The 7,495-nt window shown below is 37.7% G+C and overlaps 1 pseudogene; it reads right to left on the bottom strand.

The window, feature by feature from the left end:
• Positions 1–4,874: 4,874 nt before the first annotated feature.
• LOC124983759 (heterogeneous nuclear ribonucleoprotein A1-like) lies at positions 4,875–5,715 on the bottom strand (annotated as a pseudogene).
• Between the last annotated feature and the right edge of the window lie 1,780 nt (positions 5,716–7,495).

Genomic DNA, 7,495 nt, shown 5'->3' with positions numbered 1-7,495 from the left:
AATAGACACTTCACAGAAGAAGATCTACAAGCAATCAACAAACATATGGAAAAATGTTCAACATCTCTAGTAATAAGAGAAATGCAAATCAAAACCACCCTAAGATTCCATCTCACCCCAATTAGAATGGTGATTATCAAGAATACAAGCAACAACAGGTGTTGGCGAGGATGTGGGGAGAAAGGTACACTTATACTTTGCTGGTGGGGCTGCAAATTAGTGCAGCCACTCTGGAAAGCAGTATGGAGACTCCTTAGAAAACTTGGAATGGACCCACCATTTGACCCAGCTATCCCACTCCTTGGCCTATACCCAAAGGACTTAAAATCAGCATATTACAGAGATACAGCCACATCAATGTTCATAGCTGCTCAGTTCACAATAGCCAGATTGTGGAACCAACCTAGATGTCCTTCAATTGATGAATGGATAAAGAAACTGTGGTATATATATATACAATGGAATATTACTCTGCCATAAAGAATGATAAAATTATGGCATTTGCAGGCAAATGAATGAAACTGGAGAATATCATGCTAAGTGAGATAAGCCAATCTCAAAAAACCAAAGGAAGAATGATATCGCTAATAAGTGGATGAGGACATATAATGGGAGGTGGGAAGAGTTAGTGTTAGGGTTAGAGTTAGGTTTAGGGAGGGGGGCAAGAATGGAGGAAGGAAGGACTGTATAGAGGGAAAAGAGGGGTGGGAGGGGTGGGGGGAAGGGAAAAAAATAACAGAATGAATCAAACATTACCCTATGTAAATTTATGATTACACAAATGGTATGCCTTTACGCCATGTACAAACAGAGAAACAACATGTATCCCATTTGTGTACAATAAAAAAAAAAAAAGAACATGGGAGATCTTTCCATCTTCTAAGGTTTTCTTTAATTTCTTTCTTTAGTGTTCTGTAGTTCTCATTGTAGAGGTCTTTCACCTCTTTTGTGAGATTGATTCCCAAGTATTTTATTTTTTTTCGAAGCTATTGTGAATGGGGTAAGTTTTCCTGATTTCTCTTTCTGAAGATTCATCGCTTATGTATAAAAATGCCTTAGATTTATGTGCATTGATCTTATATCCCGCTACTTTACTGAATTCACTTATGAGATCTAAAAGTTTTCTGGTGGAATTTCCTAGTTCCTCTAAGTATACAATCATATCATCAGCAAATAGGGATAGTTTGAGTTCTTCTTTGCCTATTCGTATCCCTTTAATTTCTTTGGTCTGTCTAATTGCTCTGGCTAGAGTTTCAAGGATGATATTGAATAGAAGTGGTGAAAGAGGGCATCCCTGCCTTGTTCCAGTTTTTAGGGGGAATGCTTTCAGTTTTTCACCATTTAGAATGATATTAGCCATGGGCTTAGCGTAAATGGCCTTTACAATGTTAAGGAATGTTCCCACTATCCCTATTTTTTCTAGTGTTTTGAGCATGAAGGGGTGCTGTATTTTATCAAATGCTTTTTCTGCATCTATCGAAATAATCATGTGATTCTTGACTTTAAGTCTATTGATATGGTGAATGACATTTATTGATTTCCTGATGTTGAACCAACCTTGCATCCCTGGGATGAATCCCACTTGATCATGGTGCACTATCTTTTTAATATGTTTTTGTATGCAATTTGCCAAAATTTTGTTGAGAATTTTTGCGTCGATGTTCATTAAGGATATTGGTCTGAAATTTTCTTTCCTCGATGTGTCTCTGTCTGGTTTAGGTATCAGGGTAATATTGGCTTCATAGAATGAGTTTGGGAGGGTTCCCTCCTCTTCTATTTTATGGAATACTTTGAGAAGTATTGGAATGAGCTCTTCTTTAGAGGTTTTGTAGAACTTGGCTGAGAACCCATCTGGTCCTGGACTTTTCTTTGTTGGTAGGCTATTGATGACTTCTTCTATTTCATTAATTGAAATTGGTCTATTTAAATTGTGTATGTCCTTCTCGTTCAGTTTAGGCAATTCATATGTCTCTAGAAACCTGTTGATGTCTTTGAAATTTTCTATTTTGTTGGAGTATAGATTTTCAAAATAGCTTCTAATTATGTTTTGTATTTCAGTCGTGTCTGTTGTGATATTTCCTTGTTCATTCCGAATTTTAGTGATTTGGGTTTTCTCTCGTCTTCTCTTTGTTAGTGTGGCTAAAGGTTTATCAATTTTGTTTATTTTTTCGAAGAACCAACTATTTATTTTGTCAATTTTTTGTATTGTTTCTTTTGTTTCAATTTCATTGATTTCAGCTCTGAGTTTAACTATTTCCTGTCTTCTACTACTTTTGGTGTTGGTCTGTTCTTCTTTTTCTAGGGCTTTTTCTTTAGTGTTCTGTAGTTTTCATTGTAGAGGTCTTTCACCTCTTCTGTTAGATTGATTCCCAAATATTTTCTTTGAGGCTATTGTGAATAGGTTAGTTTTCCTGATTTCTCTTTCAGTTGATTCATCACTGATGTATAGAAATGTAATTGATTTATGGGTGTTGATTTTATTTTCTTCTACTTTCCTAATTCATTTATTAGCTCTAGAAGTTTTCTGGTAGGTTTTTTTTTTGGATTGTTTAAATATATAAACATGTCATCAGCAAATAGTGATAGTCTGAGTTCTTCTTTCCCTATTTGTATCCCTTAATTTCTTTCTTCTAATTGCAATGGCTAGAGTTTCCAGTACTGTGTTGAATAGAAGTGATGAAAGAGGCATCCCTGTCTTTTTCAAGGTTTTAGAGAGAATGGCTTTCATTTTTTCTCCATTTAGAATGATGTTTACCTGGGGTTTAGTATAGATAACTTTTACAATGTTGAGCTATGTTCCTACTAGAGAGTTGGAATCGCAGAGTAGGTAGATTTTTCAGATTGGCTTCTTTCACTTAGCATTATGCATTAAGGTTCTGCCATGTGTTCTCATGGCTTGATGATTCATTTCTTTGCAGTGCTGAATAATATCTCCTTGTATGGATGTACCAATGTTTATCCATTCAACTATTAAATGACCTCCTTGTTGATTCCAAGTTTGGGCAATTATGAGTAAAGCTGCTTTAAATATTTGAGTGCACATTTTTATGTGGACACAGATTTCCAACTCATTTGGAAAAATGCCAAGGAGCATGATTGCTGGAACATATGGTGAGAGTATGTATAGTTTTATAAGAATCTGCCAAAAAGACTTAGCTCTGTCATTTTGTTATCTGTTTTCTATTTGTGTTATAGCTTTTTTAGTTCCTTATTTCCTGCTTACTGTCTTTTATGTTCAGTTGCTATTTTTTTTTTGTAATGAAATGTTTTAATTCCATTCTCATTTTTTTTGTGTGTATATTTTACACTTATTTTCTTTGTGGTTACTATGGTATTTACTCTAACATCCTAAAATTATAATATTCTAATTTGAATTTGTACCACTCAGCTCCAATGACATGCATTATATTTGGGAAGTTTTAAGTCATTATCTTATCTCTGCCCCTTCTCTCCCTTCTCTGACTCCTATAATACATGTTGGTAATACTTGATGGTGTCCCACAGTCCCTTGATCTTTGTTCCCTTTCTTCAGTCTTTCTTTTTTATATCTGTTCCTTAGATTCAGTACGTTCCAGTATCCTATCTTCAAGTTCACTGATTCTTTCGTTTGTCTACTCAAATCTGCCTTTGAACCCCTCTAGTAAATTTTTGATTTCAGTTATTGTACTTTTCAGCTCCAAGTTTCTTTTTGGTTTGTTTTCTTCTTATTGATATTTCCATTTTGCTCATATGTTGTTTTTATGACTGTCTCCACATATTCCATTAATTATTGGGGCATCTTTAGACATCTAGTTAAAGTTTTTGTCTAGATCTGCCATCAGGGATAGTCTGTTTCAGAGACAGTCTCTGCTGATTTTTTTTCTCATTGAATGGGCCATACTTTCCTCTTTCTTTGTATGCTTTGTGATTTTTATTGAAAACTGAACATTTAAAGCAAGTACTATTGTAACTCTGAAACTCAGATTCTCCTTTTTCCCCAGAGTTTTCTGGCTTTAATTATTGCTTTCAATAATTTTTTGTTTGATTGTTTTAGACTCTCTCTGTGCCAAGGATCAGGGTGAATTATAAACATAAGGTCTTCTCAGATCTTTTCTGAGGTACACCTCTCCTGAATATGCATGGTTATTTTATAATTTTCCTCATAGGCTCAGTTGTTTTGAATGTCTAGTCTTGTGCCAAAAAGGCAAAAATGAGAAAAGTGAAGAGGGAAGAATGTGGGCCCTTTAGCCCCCTGGAGATCACTGCAGCCATAGGCGGAAAGGCTTGCATAAAGACGGGGAGATGCAACAACGGCCTTCTGCTCTTTGTCTGAACCTCTCTGATCAGAAATGGCAATTACTGAGCAGAACACATACGTGCACACACACACACACACACACACAGAAGCACTACTTTATTCTTTTATTTATTATTATTATTGTCGTTTTTATTAATTTGCAGTGCTAAGGATCGAATCCAGGGCTTCACACATGTTTGGCATGCTCTCTACCACTGAGCTACATCCCCAACCCTCATTCTACTATATTCTTTTTTTTTTTTAAGACACATTTATTCAGTGTCATGATCAGACTATTACATTTAGCAATCAACAGCATGGGTGCAAAAAAAAAAAAGTCTACATTAAAACCCTTTGTTGGAATGCTTTACACTTTTCACAGAACAGAAACTAAAATAACCTGTTATACAATTAGTCACAAACACAGTCCTCGAGTTTTTTTGCCCATACACGAGTATTGTCTAAACCATGTCTTATCTGTAGCAGCCAGGCCCTGCCACCACTGTGCTTGGCTGAGTTCACAGATCTGTGGTAACCTGTAGCTTCCCTGTCCCTTCTCTGGCTCTCCTCTCCTGCTAAGCTTTGTTTCCTGGCAATATTAAAACCTTCTGCCACTGCCATAGCTACTGCTGCTGCTGGAACCGCCATAGCCACCTTGGTTTCATGGTTTGGCAAAGTATTCGCCTCCACCACCGTAAGGTCCAAAGCTCCTGCCTCAAGAATTCCCACCCTTCATGGGTCCGCAATTTGATGACTGATTGTTGTAATTGCCAAATCATTGTAGCTTCCACCACCTCCAAAATTGCTTCCATCATTACCAAATCCATTGTAGCCATCCCCGCTGCCACCATGTCCACCACCACCATGGCTGCCACCAAAGCCACCACGACCACTGAAGTTTCCTTCATGACCAAAATTGTCATTTCCACCAAAACCACCTCCGCGACCACCACCAAAGTTTCCAGAACCACCTCGACCTCTTTGACTAGATGAAGCACTAGCCATCTCTTGCTTTGACAGGACTTTCCTCACTTCACAGGTGTGGCCATTCACAGGATGGTATTTCTGAATGACAATCTTATCCACAGAGTCATGGTCGTCAAAAGTTACAAAAGCAAAGCCCCTCTTCTTTCCGCTGCCTCTGTCAGTCATGATTTTAATAACTTCGATTTTTCCATACTGTTCAAAATAATCTCGTAGATGATGTTCTTCAGTGTCTTTTTTAATGCCACCAACAAAGATCTTTTTCACAGTTAAGTGGGCCCCTGGTCTTTGAGAATCTTCTCTTGAGATTGAGACAGCTCTCTTTGGTTCCACAACTCTTCCATCCACCTTGTGAGGTCTTGCATTTATGGCTGCATCCACTTCCTCCACAGTGGACAAACCCAAAAGCCCCTGGAGCGCTTGGTGTTTGGGTCTCTCATTACCACACAGTCCGTGAGTGTTCCCCATTGCTCAAAATGGCTTCTCAGACTCTCATCAGTTGTTTCAAAGCTCAGCCCTCCGATGAATAGCTTCCGCAGTTGTTCAGGTTCTTTAGGGGACTCTGATTTAGACGTGATGGCAGCAGGAACAGAGACTTTAACGATGCTTTCTCAGCGGCGTCCACGGGCAGAAAGGAGTAAGCTAACCAATGTATCCCCTATATTCTTACTAGTATGGTTCCTAATAAAAATATAACTATTGTCCTTACTTTTTTTTTTTTGAATTTGTTCTTTTTAGCTATACGTGACAGTAGAATGTATTTTGGCAAATTATACATGTGTAGAGTACAACTTATTCTATTTAGGATCCCATTCTTGTGGTTGTACATGAGGCAGAGTTACCCTGGTTATATATTCAAATACGAGGCTAGGAAAGTTATGTTCGATTAATTCTGCTGTACTTCCTATTCCCCTTCCTGCTCCCTCCCCTTCATTCCCCTTTGTCTAATCCAGTAGATTTCTATTCTTCCTCTCCCCACCCTCCTTTTATTGGGTTAGCATCCACATATCAGAGAGAACATTTGACCTTTGGATTTGGGGGATTGACTTATTTCACTTAGCATGATATTCTCCAGTTTCATCTATTTACCCGAAAATGCCATAATTTCATTTCTTTTTATGGCTGAGTAATATTCCATTGTGTATATATATCACATTTTCTTTATCCATTCATCTGCTGAAGGATACCTAGGTTGTTTCCATAGTTTGGCTATTGTGAGTTGAGCTGGTATAAACGTTGATGTGGCTAGTACACTGTAAGTCCTTTGGGTAAAGACTGAGGAGTGGGATAACAGGGTCAAATGGTGGTTCCATTCCAAGTTTTCTAAGAAATGTCCATACTGCTTTCCATAGTGCTTACACCAATGTTCAGTCCCACCAACAATGTATGAGAGTACCTTTCTCCCCACATCCTCACCAACATTAATTGTTACTTATATTCTTTATAACTGCCACCCTAACCTAACCCCAGGATCGGAGGGACAGCCTGCCCTGGGTGGACCCAGAGGCTATTTGGCCCAATAAACTTGTCCTTGTTTTTCTATGGGTAAGATTTTACAATATTTTTGATTTTTGATTTTTCTGTTGTTTGAATATGATATGCAGAGATGATTGTGGGAGGAAATCTATCCTGTTCAGTGTTCTCTGAGCTCCCTGAATCTGTAGCTTCATGTCTGTCATTAATTGTAGAAAATTCCGAGTCATTATTATTTCTAATATTTCTTGTATTCCTTTCTATTTTTTTCCTTTCTGGTATTCCCATTACATATATGCTATACCTTCTGTATGTGTGTGCGTGTGTGTGTGTGTTTGGTATTGGGGATGGAACCTAGGGCTTCATACATGAGAGGTAAGCAATCTGCTGAGCTATACCCACAGCCCTTATGCCTTCCTTTTGTAACTGTCTCACAGTTGATGAGATATTCTGTTCCATATTTGAAATTCATTTTCCTCCTTATATTTTTGGGGTTACCATTGATATATGCCCAAACTCACTGATTCTCTCGTTGACCACATCCAGTTTACTGATGAGCCCCTACCAAAAGAATTCATTTGTTAGTATTTTTGACTTCTATCATTTCCTTTCCATTCTTTCTTGAGTTTCCATGTCTCTGCCTATGTTGTCCTTCTGTTTCACATGTTGTCCACTTTTTCCCTCAGAGCCCTTAGCATACAAATCATACTTGTTTTAAATTCTCAGCCAGATTTGAATCTAATCCCAATGCTTGCTTTGAGT

The sequence above is a fragment of the Sciurus carolinensis genome, chromosome 4 (genome assembly GCF_902686445.1).
Source record: "Sciurus carolinensis chromosome 4, mSciCar1.2, whole genome shotgun sequence".
Lineage (NCBI taxonomy): Eukaryota > Metazoa > Chordata > Mammalia > Rodentia > Sciuridae > Sciurus > Sciurus carolinensis.
The sequence above is the reverse complement of the archived record's forward strand: the minus strand, read 5'-3'. Positions and strand labels throughout refer to the sequence as shown.